The sequence below is a fragment of the Mus musculus genome, chromosome 14, assembly GCF_000001635.26.
Source record: "Mus musculus strain C57BL/6J chromosome 14, GRCm38.p6 C57BL/6J".
Taxonomy (NCBI): domain Eukaryota; kingdom Metazoa; phylum Chordata; class Mammalia; order Rodentia; family Muridae; genus Mus; species Mus musculus.
In genome coordinates, this window is record NC_000080.6 from 37897117 (window position 1) to 37912896 (window position 15780).

At 38.7% G+C, this 15780-nt stretch overlaps 1 pseudogene; it reads right to left on the minus strand.

The window, feature by feature from the left end:
• Gm5204 overlaps nt 1–15484 on the minus strand; it is a 120389-nt pseudogene extending 104905 nt beyond the window's left edge.
• Nucleotides 15485–15780: the final 296 nt, after the last annotated feature.

Sequence of the window (15780 nt, forward strand, 5' to 3'; positions counted from 1 at the left end):
GAAATGTATCTCACACAGGAGACAGTGGATTTGACCACGAGGCTTGGAAGCTAGGGCATTTATAGAAACGGGGATGGAGCTGGGGCGAGGAATTGGCATGGTTTCACATGTTTGGTTCATTTAAACATCAGCAGGGAGGACTTGGCGTGGTTTCACATGATTGGTCCATTTAAACAGCAGCAGGCTGTACATGCAGATAACATTTAACTTAGGTCAGAAGGATGGGAGATAGGGAGGCACTCGGCCAGTCCTGACATGTCATTCTCTTTATCTTTATGGCTAAGCAGCCCCAGGAATCTCTTAACAATAGGCCTGCCCGGGTATGTCCTGGCCTGTTCTGCTATGTTCTCAGCCCTAGGTTTCAAAGCTCACAAACAACTCTTTGGGCTAGTTGACATAAATTACATGAATCATAGGTCTCAAGTTTTATTTTCTTTCAGAATGAATCATTACATTGTTTAAATTGGGTTTTGCTCCCCCAAATTGCAGTTATACTCTGGTGTTACAAGAAAAACTTAAAAATTATAGTTGAAAAAAATTATTGTTGAACTTCCAGTGTTCCATTGGCTGCAGTTTGCAGTTTGATCACAGGCTCATAATTTTTAGATCAGAAAGGTCAGCTCGGGAACTTTGGGAAGGTCATGAAACACTTGCCCCTCCTGAAGGGAGAGGCTAATTAACACTCATCAGACCACAGGGTGGGAATGGATCTGTGGGTGGGAACAAGCATAGATGGAGAAACCAAGGCATTTTGAGACAAAACCAAATTTATACAATATCTTTCTACTAATTCAGCCTTGTAGAAGATACTAGAAGGAAAACTCCAACACAAGGAGGATAAAAAAAAAAAAACCCTAAGAAAACACATGAAATTAATCATCTCACAACAATCTCAAAAGAAGAGAATAGCACATACATAATACCATCTCTAACAACAAAAATAACAGAAACTAATTGGTCTTTAATATCTCTCAAAATCAATGGACTCAATTCCCCAATAAATATACACAGGCTAACAGACAGGATACTTAAAAGGATCCAGCATTTGCTATATACAAGAATCATACCTCAGTGGCAAAGACAGATATTGCCTTATAGTAAATGGATGAAAAAAATTCCAAGCAAATAGTCTCAAAAAACAAGTTGGAGTAGCCATTCTAATATCCAGTAAAATTGAATTTCAAATCTTATCAAAGAGATGGGGAAGGGCACTTCATATATATAACAAGAATAATATACCAAGGGAAAAAAATCTCAATTTTGAACATCTGTGCTCAAATGCATATAACTCCTATTGAGAAAGGTAAAGATCTGTGTGAGAAAAACTTCAAGTCCCTGAAGAAAGAAATTAAAGAAGACCACAGGTGATGGAAAGATCTTCCATGCTCATGGATTGGTAGAATTACCATAGAAAAAACTCCATCTTACCAAAAGCAAACTATAGATTCAATATAAACTCCATTAAATTCAAACACAATTCTTCACAGACATCAAAAAACAATTCTCAATTTTGTATGAAAAACAAACAAACAAACAAACAAACACAGGATAGCCAAAACACTTCTCAACAAGAAATTCTTTGGGAATCACCATCCATGACTTCAAGTTGTCCAAAAGAGCAAGAGTGATAATGACCCCATAGTATTGGTTCAAAGACAGACATGTAGATCAAAGGAATAGAATCAAAGACCTAGAAATTAACCCATGTGTTGCGGGAAATTATTTAAAAAAAAAAATCAAACCATGTTACACCAGCAGGCCCTGGCAAGTTGGCCAGCCAGGTACTGGCAGCATGGGCAGCCTGTTCTCATCTCATGGAGACTAACTCAGAGCTCCTGTACCTTCCCAGCCATTCACCTCTGTGGGTAGCTGTCACAAATCCCCTTAATCCAGTAAATAAAAATCTCTTAAAGATTATAATTATCAGTCAGTTTTATATATCAGTAAATTCTCAATTCATAAGACACCCATATATGTTTAGAGCCAATTGATGATATAAGCTGCCCACCTAGAATAGACAAATTATCCCAATTATGCTATCATTTTAAGATATTCATAGCTACCTGTGGCTATATAAAGCCATGTAGATGAGGTTCATCCACTTCTCTATCCATCTATTCTCCTCCTCCTCCTTCTCTCTTCCTGTCCCTGTCTCTGTTTTTGAAACTCTTAGCTCTGCCTCCATTTTCCTTGTCTAATCACAGGCTTCTTGTTGTATTAATATTTAAAGTAATTGGGGGAAAATTCTGCTACTTTCACCCTTTCTGTTCAAATTAAGAAAACAAAACAAAACAAAACCCTTTTCTCTCAAATATAAATTGAGCACAACTATTACTATTTTCTAAATTATAAAGTGTAAGATACACCGAACATTCAATTCATCATCTTTGACAATTAATTAGAACACTCTGTCATCTATCCTAACTTAAAAGATTTATAAATCCATATGTTATGTCCTGGTTTAGCTTGTATACTCTCTGAAAACCGTCCTCTCAAATATGTTTTCTCAGTGCAAAATAGCCTGGATTGGCTATGATACTATAAGTAGTCTTTCCAAAAGCAACAACCAGTCACAACCCCATCAGAAATCCAAGAATGACCAACATTTTCTGAAAATACAGGAAACCTAATACAGCTTCCAGAACTGAGACAATTTGTAGAGACAGCTGGTTAGCTATACAGCCCCAGTAGGTCAGGAAGTTGCAGCATGAATCTTCAGCCTTCTGGCCCAGGATAATCTGACAGACATGTTATATACAGGAATTATTAAGGACTAGCTTATTCTGTCTCAGCAGAACTAAGCTGTTCTAACCTGTAACTTGTGTTCTTTCAATAACGGCACAGGTCTGCAGGAGAGATAGGCAATTTCTGCCCAGTGGCCACCTAGTCACAAAGTACGACCCCACCTGGAGGTAGAGATGTTCAATATCTTTGAATCCATAAAAGGAGAGCTGCTAGGAGTAGATATGTCTCAACACCAAAAGAATAAATAAGATTAAATGTGACGTTCTGTGGATTTCTGACATTTTTGAAAACCAACTATCTATGTAACGTAATTTGGCCTCCTGTCCATTAACTACTCTGAGCTATTTCTAATTAAATTATCTGAAAACTTCCTTAAATTAAACTCAGAGCCATGAATTTGCTATTTGACCCTTAACTCACAGGCTTAAACATCTCAGATCAGTTTATAATAACAGTTATCAAAGGACTCAGTCTAAGCCTAGAACTTTTAAAATTTTTTTGTATCAATAGAAGAAAGTTATACCAATGAAAGCATTGATTTTGTATCAAAATAAATTCTGTACCAAAATAAGAAACTATGACTTCAACTTAGTAACTATTGCAAAGATTTCTACCAAATGAGATTATGGCTACACAATTCTATTTCCTCCCTGTTCCAATTATGACCATTTCTAAATTCCCCAGAAAGGCAACCTTTGAATAACTACCTCCAGCCACAAAGCCTAGGGAACTGGGACAGCGACTCTTCATAACTTCTTCAAGCTCAATATGGGCATTGAGATATCTTTGAAAAGGGGGAAGGGAAGGGAAAATGGGAACATTGGTTGTCCTTAAGAAGGCCACACCAATGATTTTTTTTAGTCTCTGATGTCTGTGTCCTGACTGGATCTGGTTAAAAGTCCAACAGATCAGGAATTCAAAGCTGGCCAGTTCAACATGTCTGACAATGAGACTCACCAAGGCTATATATTCATAATATATAAATCTCAAAACAAAATTTTAGTATCCTCAAGATAATTTTTTGTTTGATTTTCTGGAATCTACTTCTTCAGGGGGTCATCCTTTGTCATATCTGATCCATATTACTTTGGAAGGTGTATAAACATTAATCACCTTTTCTAAAAATGCAAAAACAAAACCTCTCTGCCAAATCAGTATATCCTCGAGACAGTAACCAGAAAATCCTTTATTTTGACCTCTCTCCCAGAGGAATGATATAACCACAAAACGCACAATCACATCTATTTTGAAAATTAAAACAATTCAAAACAAATGAAGTAAACTAAAATACTGTATGTACCTATTCTTAGGCTTTTTCTGTGTTGCCATGTCAGGAAATTAACCCAAAATTCCCATGGAGCCCACATGCAAAGAATATGAGTTATCCTGCAGGACTTCAAAGCTTCCCTAAAACAATTGTTTTCATACAATTTCCCTACTATTCTAAAAATCCTTTTGTTTATTGTGAAAACTTACTCTATGACATTTTTCCTAATCTGTCATATCAGGATAATCAACCCAAAACTCCTGTGGAGCCCATGTTAGACAGAATTTGAGTATCCTGTAAGACTTATTAGAGTAAAATACAATATATATTTGTACCATCTTTAAAGAAATTAATTCAAACTTTCACTAATATTTGCCTATAGAAAGCAGGTAGTTTTTACTTGTCAACCTCTCTGCCTAGAGCAGCCATCCTGTTATACCATGTGTCTTAGTCAGAGTTTCTTTTCCTGCACTAACATCATGACCAAGAAGCAAGTTGGGGAGGAAAGGGTTTATTAAGCTTACACTTCCATACTGCTGTTCATCACCAGAGGAAGTCAGGACTGGAACTCAAGCCAGGCAGGAAGCAGGAGCTGATGTAGAGGCCATGGAGGGATGTTCTTTACTGGCTTGCTTCCCCTGGCTTGCTCAGCCTGCTCTCTCTTATAGAACTCAAGACTACCAGCCCAGAGATGGTCCTACCCACAAGGGGCATTTCCCCATTGATCACTAATTGAGAAAATGCCTTACAGCTGAATCTCATGGAGGCATTTCCTCAACTGAAGCTCCTTTGTCTGTGATAACTCCAGCTGTGTCAAGTTGACACAAAACTAGCCAGTACACCATGTACTTGTTGATCTTGCTACCTGGAGCCACAGACTTCTATTAATTAATACCTGTTCATAGCAGACAATTACTGCTGCCCTCTCTACTTGGAATCTATGACTAATTTCCCTATCCTAGGTCCAAACCATGGGCAAAATTTGAACAAAATCTATGCTAAAAGCAGATAATTCCATTTTATAAATTCACAGTTAAATCATTATCTGCCCCAAGATGTAGGAAGCTTCCATTCTCTGGTTCTCTGACTCAGAGCAGCTATCATGTTTCTTTCCACAGCAGAGGACCTCAGAGGCCTCTTTCTTTATTTTGAGGTTCCCAGGCTTGAGTTCACATGATTTGTCCCAGTGCCATCTTTCTCTCACTTAGAAAATAAAACTCAGACTAATAATTTTAAAAAGTAATCCCAATAGAGGAGCTAAAGAAATGACTCAAGGAGTTGAAGGGGTTTGCAGCCCCATAGGAGGAACAACACTATGAACTAATTAGTACCCCCAGAGCTCCCAGGGACTAAACCACCAACTAAATTGTACATATGGCAGGACTCATGGCTCCAGCTGCATATGTAGCAGTGGATGGCCTTGGCAGTCATAAATGGGAGAACAGGCTCTTGGTCCTGTGAAGGCTCTATGCTCCAGTGTAGCGTAAAGTCAGGACAAGGAAGCAGGAGTAGGTGGGTGCGTGAGTAGGGGGAGGGGGGAGAAATAGGGATTTTCAGAGGGGAAACCAGGAAAGGGAATAACATTTGAAATGTAAATAAAGAAAATATCTAATATTTTTTTAAAAAAATATGAAAAAAGAGAAGAAAAGAAAGTATCCCACAATACACGTCATGTTTGAAATGAAAAACAACAACAATCCATGCATGGCCAGCCTGTTCTCATCTCATTAAGACTGACTCAGAGCTCTTTTACCTTCACAGCCATCCAACCCCTGTGGCTAGCTGCACAAATCCACTTAACCCATAAATCAAAGCTCTTAAAGCTTATGATTATGTCAGTTTTACATATCAATAAATTCTCAATTCACAAGACACCCACACAAAAATTTAGAGCCAATGGATGATGGTACAAGCTGGTAACCTAGATTAGACAAGGTATCCCTATTATTCTATCCTTTTATAATATTCATATCTACCTATGGTTATATAAATTCACATTGATAAGGTTCATCTTCTTCTGCATCCATCTTTTCTCATTCTCCTCCCCCTTCTCCTCTCTTCCTGTCTCTGTCTCTGAAACTTTTAGCCATCAATCCCTTTTCCCTGTCCAATCACAGGCTTTTTGTTGTATTAAAATTTAAATTAATTGGGGGGGGGTGAAATTCTGCCACACCCCCACACCTATTAACATTTGATCTCTGTCAAACAAGTCAAAACCATACAGAGAGGAAACAAAATTTCAATAAATGGTGCTGATCTAACTGGTAGTCTGCACGTAGAAGATTGAAAATAGATCCATATTTATCACTTTGCAGAAAACTCAAGTCCACATGGTTCAAGGACCACAACATAGAACCAGATAAACTGAATATAATAGAAGAGAAAGTGGGAAAGAGCCTTGAGTGCATTTTTACAGAAGAAAAAAAATTAAGTGCAGAATTAATGAGAAAACTTTCAATAAGAAATCTCTAATGGAGTAGAAAAAACTCAAAGAAATGGTAAACAACTTTAGTGACCAGGGAAATCCAAATCAAAATGACCCTCAGAGTGTACCTTACGATCAGAATGACTAAAATTAAAAACTCAAGTGACATCACACGCTGGCGAGCATGTGGTAAAAGCAGAAGAGTCCTTCATTGTTGGTGGGATTGCAAACTGGTAAAGCCAATCTGGAAGTTGATCTACCCTTCCTTAGAAAATTGGAAATAGTTCTCCTGAAGACCTAGCTGTATCTCTCATGGGCATATACCCAAAAGATGTTCCACCATACCCCGGGACATGTGCTGGGATAGACTTCTGGGTCTGGATTCAGTCAGAGATGCACTTCACCCTCAAGAGACTGGAGGCTCCAGGGAGTGGGGAGATTTGGTGGGGTAGGGGGTGGGGTGGGGTGGGAACATCCTTGTGGGGATGGGAGGGAGGAGATATGGGATGTGGAGGGGCAGAAAATCTGAAGTGTAAAGAAAAAGATTAAATAAAATATTGCTGATGGCAAGAAATGCTTGCTGACAGTAGTCTGATATGGATGTTGCCTGAGAGGCTCTGCCAGAGCCTGACCAATATAGATGCGGATGCTTGCAGTCAACCATTAGACTGTACACAGGAACCACAGTAGAGGAGTTAGGGGAAGAATTGAAGAAGCTGAAGTATTTTGCAACCCCATAGGAAGAACAGTAATATTAACCAACAAGACCCCTCGCCCAAGAGCTCCTATGGACCAACCAAAGAATACACAAGGAAGGACCAATGGCTCCACCTGCATATATAGCAGAAAACTGCCTTCTCTGGCATCAATGATAGAAGAGGCTCTTGGTCCAGTGAAGGCTTGATACCCCAGCATAGGGGAATGCTAGGACAGTAAGGCAGGAGTGGGTAGGTTGGGGAGAACGCTCATAGAAGCAGGGGGGAGGGGCGAGGATAGGGGGATTTTGGAGGGGAAACTAGGAAGGTGGATAACATTTGAAATGTAAATAAATAAAATAAACAATAAAAAATTTAAAAAAGCAGAAAATTTTAAAAAGAAAAGAAAAGAAAATATCATTCTGAGTGAGGTAATCCACCCCAAAAGGACATGCAGTGTAGACTTACTCAGAAGTGTATATTAAAAAAAAATGTTCATAATACCCATGATACACCCTATATAAGGAAGGGTAGGGTGTATCATGGGTATTATGAACATTGAGGATGCTTCAATTCCACTTACAAAGGGGGGCAAAATAGTCATGGGAGACAGAGGGAGGGAGAGACCTGGGTTGGAAAGGGTAGGGGAGTAGGGGTGCAGGATCAGGCACGGAGAAAGGAGAGAGTACTAGAAGGTAATGGGATTGAATGGATATATGCAGCTGCCAAGGGTGGGGGTGGAGTGATTCTCTAGAAAATCCCAGAGATCCGGGATCAAGGAGGCCCCCAGAAATTAATGCAGGTGACTCTAGGTGAAATTCTCAATATTGGGGATAAGGGACCCTAATAGGTCATTTCCAGCAGTCAGACAAGACCCCCAGTAGATGGATGAAGATATCAATTCTCCTACAAAATGGGTCCTGTCTAAATGAAATGAAATGCAGGGATAAAGATGGAGTATAGATTGAAGGAATGGCCAACCAGTGACCTGCCCAGTTTGAGGCCCATCCTATGTGCAGGCACCAGTCCCTCATACTATTAATGATGCTATGTTGTGCTTGCAGATAGGAGCCTAGCATAGCAGCCCCCTGAGTGACTCTACTTAGTAGCTTACTGAGTGAGATGTAGATACCAACAGACAAACATTGGCCAGAGGCCAGGGACTGCTATGGAAGAATTAGGGGTAGGATTAAAAGCCCTCAAGGATATGACTATCACACAGGAAGACCAATAGTGTCAGCTAACCTGGACCCTTGGGAGCTCCTAGAGACTGATTCACCAACCAAAGAGCATCCACGGGATGGTCCAAGGTCCCTAGCACATATATAGCAGAAGGCTGCATATCTTATCTCAATGGGAGAGAATGCACCTAACCCTGCAGAGACTTGATTTTCTAGGATGGGAGGAATCCCAAGGCTGGTCTCCATCCTCTCTGAGGGCAAAGAGAGACAGAGGATGTGGGAGGAACTCTATGATGGGTTACCAAGAGAAGGGGCATCAATTTGGATGTTAATTAATTAATTAGTTAATTAGTTAATTAAAAACACATAAATCCATTTTCAAAGATACAAGGTATCAAGTGATAAATAAGGACATAAGGACACCCAATATTCTCCATGTTCTCCTCTGGCTTCTGCATGTGTACCTATTGGTATACTCAACTGTACCACACACACACACACACACACACACACACACACACACACACACACATATATATATATATATATATATATACAGAAAGAGGAGAGGAATCTATAATAATCATACATGTAAGGGGCAATATTTATCCATTCTCACAGATGAAGTAAATCACTTGATCAAGAATTCCCATTTCAGAACTGATAGCACCTATAAGAAATACTCATTTTCTAAATTTTAAGATTATAATTTCAAGCCAAACATCCTTGAAGTTGCATAGATGTCTTTGCTTCTTTTCATTTACCATGACCTAAGACATTGGCCAAACTTCCATGCTTAACTTATAGAGACATAGCTTTCTCTCTTCCTTCTTTTCATCTCCTTCCCTGAGGAAATTGCTCATATTTACAGTTTGTCTGCATGAGGTTTTAAGTGCTAATAAATTGTTTCATGAGACTTCAAACCTACCCAAAGAATTTCAGGCCATTGAGGGACCTGGGAGGGAGAAAGATGGTCTCACTCAGGAAAAAATACACCAATTGGTCATCTGGTGCTGATAGCTTAGCTCTTAAAAGTAACATTATATTGACTAAGTCTATACACACACACATGTAATATATATATACACTATATTTCGAAATACATGTGCATATATTAATGATAAAGTAATGATTTAGTCCTTTGTGATTTTAGTTTCAGTATTGTGGACTGAACCCATGGCCTTGTTATTAAAGAAAAAGAAGCCACAAATTTTAGGGAAAGCAGAGAAAGGTTTAGTATACTTTAAAAATATATATTTTAAGAAGTTAGGCCAATTGGCTATATAGTAGGTAAATTATTTTAATAATAACCAATAATTTGGTCAACAACTGTGTATGTTACTACATCATAATATCTCTGCAGGAACTTCAGTGACCTATTAAAAGACAGAAGTATCTCTGCCATTGTGAATCCAGGAATGGATTCTTAAGATAAGTGTGAAAAATTTTTCAAAGTTGGTCGCGTCATATATGTTATATTGGCATGTAAAGCAACAGAGAGAAAGCTCTTCATGAAATGCATATCCCATGGGATGAGAATAAAGTAGTGTATTTGTTCCTAATTGTTTTGGCTTGCCTTTTGACTACCTAAGTAGCTACCTATAGACTGATTGATGTTTTACCTGGTTTGGATCCTGAGGAACAAAGAATGGAGCTTGGTCATGTAGGGAATGGGCACATGCCACAAGATGGTAAATCCACAGAGAAGTTGCTCCTGAGCCTTACATTAAAAATATTTTGAGAACTCTAAAACTCTATATAACTAGGATGGATTGCAAAACACTTCTTTTACATAAATGTAGCTAAAAATATAAAACTGGGAGAGGTGGTTATCTTTCTATAATGAATCTAGCTAACAATATCAATAATAATCATAATAAAAATAAATGCCACACAAAGAAAGCCGAAAACATGGGTGAATTAAAAAATTAAATGAACTTGCATAAAACAAGAAAATAAAAGTAAATGCAAGTCAATCAATAGCACCCAATGAATTAGTTAAAATCTTTGCCACAAATGTGTTTAAAATATTTACACCTGTCACGAAAATAGTTTATTAGCTAAACAAAAACTTTAAAAGAACATATTATTCATATGGGATCATCAGAAAGTAAAAAATCCAGGCAAAATATTATAAAGTGAAAGTCACATTAGAAAGATTCAAACTTGAAGACAAATGCTTTAAAATCAATGGGTCAAAGGAGCAAACATGAAACAACGCCAGTACAAAGAATGCAAAAAATGGAAAGACCTAAAAGGAACTTCAAATTTTAAATCTCAATGAGGATAGATTCAGGGAAATAGAGAAGAAACTCAGTGGCAGAGAAATTGCCTAACAAGCCCAAAGCACTGGGTTCAGTCAGTACTGGAATAAAGTCAGAAAGGATCAAAAAAAGAAATGTGACTCGAGAATACAGGAGAATGAGCAAAGCCTATATGAAGAAATAAAGGTCAAAGACTTACCAAATTTAAATGAAAAAAAATGGTGAAAGTCTCTTATGATCTGATTAGTAATACTTTCTTTTAAAATTTTTGTTTAGCTAATTGTATTTTAAACTAATATTGGAGTCTAAATATCTAAATATTGTAGTCCTACACCAATAGACAATAATGAAATCATCTAATGCCAAAGAGAAAGAGAATCTTGAAGGCAGTAAAATACAATAATTCACCACCTAGATTAGAATATTTGAGGGAAAACTGCAGTTTCTCAGCAGATGCTAAAGAGGTGGACAGGCGTGCAAGACATTAGGATGCACATAACAGTGCTGCTGCTGTTCAGAAATCAAGGAGAAAGATTTTCCTAGATGAACCAAAGCTTTGTGACTATGTACAAAGACCTACATTAAAAAGGCATGTTAGTGGGAGTCCTCACTAATTTGAAAGGGTGTTTGTTACTCAGCCACATAGCCTCATATGGAAATGCAATTTTTGGCTGCAAATGCAAACCAGAAAAATAGAGTAAATATTGCTACTGTAGTTACAGTATGCAGGAAGTGAAACACACAGTCTTTTAAAACTATGAACTTGCTTATATTAATGATGACATTCAATATATTAAGAGGCAATAGTTTTGACATTTGTAACATAAAATGGAGAGGTAGAATTATAAGATATAATGTTTGCTTGGTTGTTTTTTGTGCAAGTGTGGACACTTTGCCCCTTCTTAGAATTGGGAACAAAACACCCATGGAAGGAGTTACAGAGACAAAGTTTGGAGCTGTGATGAAAGGTGGATCATCTAGAGACTGCCATATCCGGGGATCCATCCCATAATCAGCTTCCAAACACTGACACCATTGCATACACTAGCAAGATTTTGCTGAAAGGACCCAGATATGGCTGTCTCTTGTGAGACTATGCCAGGGCCTAGCAAACACAGAAGTGGATGCTCACAGTCAGCTATTGGATGGATCACAGGGCACCCAATGGAGGAGCTAGAGAAATTACCCAAGGAGCTAAAGGGATCTGCAACCCTATAGGTCGAACAACATTATGAACTAACCAGTACCCCAGAGCTCTTGACTCTAGCTGCATATGTATCAAAAGATGGCCTAGTTGGCCATCATTGGAAAAAGAGGCCCATTGGACTTGCAAACTTTATATGCCCCAGTACAGGGAAACACCAGGGCCAAAAGGTGGGAGTGGGTGGGTAGGGGAGTGGGGGGGAGGGTATGGGGGATTTTTGGGATAGCATTGGAAATGTAAATTAGGAAAATACCTAATAAAAATAATATATATATATATATATATATGAAAGAAATTGAGTTATTATTGGTTAAATTGATAAAAAATAAAATTACTTGGAGGAGGAGAAAACTCCTGATAGACAAAAGAAGGAAAAAGGAACATGTCGTTATTGGGGCTGCTAGTTCTTAGGGGTGTGACAGCAAGCTGCTCCTCACTGCCCAGAAGAAACATGACAGAAGAGTAGGAGAACACAGAAAGAAGAGTATAAATTTGAAAGGGGCTGAAAAACAAACAAACAAACAAACAAATGGACTAAATTGATTCCTTTCACAGTTATAGGACTATGTAGGAAGTTAGTTTCCTCCTGAGTGAGTGCAGTAACTTGGATCTGTCAAAGAATTCTATTATGTTACTGAACATATAAGAATTGAGCTGTTTAAGTCTTTAGTTTTTTTAAACAAAAATCAAATTAGTCCCAATGATTATGATCTCTGTATTCTAGTGGTGAGGTTGAGGAGAGACTCAGTTGTAGATCCGTACCATGGGCCAGTCTTTGCATACATTTCTCTGTTCATTGATTCCTGCTCTATTTTTATGATTTACCCCCTTGTCTTTGTGTTGGGTTAGATTTGGTTTTCATTGCAATAGCTTCAAAAATGGAAGCTTAGGTTGATGGTTTTAGTGTCCTCTTTGCTATCATATATGTTTGGAACTATATCACCTCTAATTACTGTTTTAACTGTGACCCAAATATCCCATAAGTTACCCTGTTATTTTGCTTAATAAATATATTTTAAAATCTCAGTTGAGATTTCTTCTTTTACCCACTGATTTATTAAAATGACCTTTAAGTTTTGCTAGTTTGTTATGTTTTAGAACTCTTTCCATCATTGATCTCCAGTTTAATGCCACTGTGGACTGAGGGTCTATGTGTATGATTTATAATCTTTTCAGTTAGTTAATATGTGTTTTATGGTCTAGAATGTTTAAGAAGAATGTACACTCTGCTTTTGTTGAATGTGATAGTCTATAAATGTCAATTACATAGTGTTGATTGATAATGCTGTTCCATTCACCTATATTCTTAAAGATTTTCTGTCTTCCATTGTCTATCCAGGACCTACATACCAGTATTGAATCCTCTATAATAATGTATTTGTTACTTGTTTTCAACACTATCATTTTGCTGGTTGTAATTTTGTTTCAAGGAAGAAAGTCACCCTGACCCACCCTGACCATTGCTGGAACCCGCTATGCAAATAGGCTATTGTTAGGGCCTCTTAGAAACTGTCTTGAGAAATAACCTGCACAATTACCAGATATTCCTTGTGACTCTTGTGACTTTGTACTTCCTTGTGACTCTTAATTGCTATTTCTGGTATTTTCCAACAACACCCTCCCCACCTCCTTGAGTTGTGGTTTCTTCCTTTAAATACCCCCTTACCCAGCTACATGGGGCGCAATGGCCCTCTACCCCTGTGTGGTGTATGACTGTGGGCCTGAGAGTGCTCTTGCAGTTTGCAGCAAGACATTTTCTCATGAGTGATTTGGGGTGTCACCTCTCCTGAGTCAGAACATGGAGGAGTCCTCACATTGTGGACTTCCTACTTTCACTTCACATTTTTCTATTTGAAACATTTCATTCTTTTATATATTTTTTCTTTTTTTTCTAGTTTTAACTGAATATTTTCTATCATCCGTTTTTTAAACACATTAATGCCACATCCAATCCAGTAGTGACTCGTGTGACAGGCCTAAAAGCTTGGACAAAGTCCCAAGGCAAAAAGTTCACCAAAACTTAGTCTCCTGGAACCATGGCATCCTGTAAAACGAATGCTCCAAATCAGTCCTTGCTTTAGTCAGTGAATGGATCTGTGTGCTTTCCTTCAATATTGTTTTATTATAAGTGCCTCTAAGGATTGATTTTGACATATAGCTAAGTTAGATTAGCCTTCACCAGTGTTCCAATATCCTAGGAAATTGTTGAGCCAACCTTGGGCTTTGATCTCTGTAAGAATGTTACTTATTCAGATGAAAAGTGCCACCAGTGTTAGTAGACAGTGATAGAAATCAGCCATTACATTCTACTAGAATAGAGCTAGTAATCTTAGGGCTGGTCTACATAGTATACTTAGAAAAACAGCAGAGTCACTCCCACACACAGGGATTTACAATGACCTAGGAAGAAGGAAGGTTGTGGTTTAAGAAGAACCAGAGTAAATACTTAGAACAATAGATAGCTGAGTCACTCCCATATACAAGAATTGACAATGGCCTAGGGGGAAGGTGGACTATACCATAGACTAGAATTGGAACTATGACAAGGGCATGAAGCCCTTGCCCCTGGCTTCTAAGATTAAGCTGACCTTAGGTGGGGCTGCTTTTGATCCCAGTTGTTAACATTGATTTTTATCACAGTTGGTTCCTGATAGCTTTTATGTGTGCATTCCTGTTGTGTTGTAAAAGTTATTTTGCATCAGATAGCTTCAATGTACCTTGAATGACCTTAATATATCACTTAACTTCCTTGTCTCCTTCTGTAATATAGGTCTGATGCTCGCTTTGCGACATTACCTTCAGATACAACACTCACTGCGTTCGCATCTGTCCCTTTTTCGCTGACTCCCTGCCCACCTGTACCAGGACCCTGATTCTCCTGCAGATTGAGAGGCCAACTGAGGCCAGTCTGCAGCACATGAATATGTTTAATTCGGTTGTTAGCAATTTGGAACACCAGTTTGTGAGGATACATCCCATTTGTCAGGGATAACTGAGATTGCAGGTAGCCCTGGAGCTAAGGAACAGCTTTGATCTTTGGCGAAATCTGTGAGTCTACCATTTTCTGATCAGCCTTGTGCTGCTCTGTGAGCTCATATTTCCCCTTCTCCATGTTGAAGATCTCATCCTGCTGGTGTCTGGTCTTGTGCAGCTCCTTCCTGAAGTAAGGTTTGATCAGGTGTTTGGGGATTGTAACCTTGCTGATAGAGGTGGAGATGACAAACTTCTGGTGTATTCTGTGCAAAGAAACTTGGATGAGGGCAAAAAGCTCAGTCACAAACACCAAGCCGCTGCCCAGCTGCACCAGGAAAACCACTCTCTTGCCCCTGTGGCACCCAGTGAAGATGATCAGGACATTCCCAGGAGTGATGCTGGCATGCAGCCTTCTCACATGCTGAGAGAAGGGCTTTTTGCTATAGCTCAGCCACTTCTGAGGCATGTTGTTGGTAAGCATTTTTTAAAGCTCTACCACCTGGGTATCACTGTTCTTATCTCCTCCAGCAGTTTTTGTGACAGCTCCAAGGACCTTCTCCTTTTTCTTCCTTTCAGCTTTGGACTTGGCACCTGAATACTTCCTTTTGTACAAGGCCTTTCTGGAATACATAGGAGATTGGGAATATCTGCCAATTCATCTAAACAGGACATGGTTTGAGCTGTAATTGGGTTTTCCCTTTCTGAGCTTTTTAACCTTAGGGTCACATTTTTATTTGGCTGCACCAGTGCCTGGGGCACCACCAGCAACAGCAGCAGCAGTACTGCCACCTTCTTGGCTGCAGGTTTCTTCTTTGTGTCAAGCTTCTCAGTGTTTTTACCCATTGTCTTACAAGGTGAGAAAGAGAACTAAGGCAAGCTCTGCCATCCAATTTTATGTCCTTCTTAGCATGTCAATTAGAGCAGTTAAAGCTTTTTTAGGCATGCCATATTTCTGCTATTTATTTAATTTGTCCCAATCTAACTTCAGATAACACCATACTGCCTTGAATAATGTGTAGATCCTTG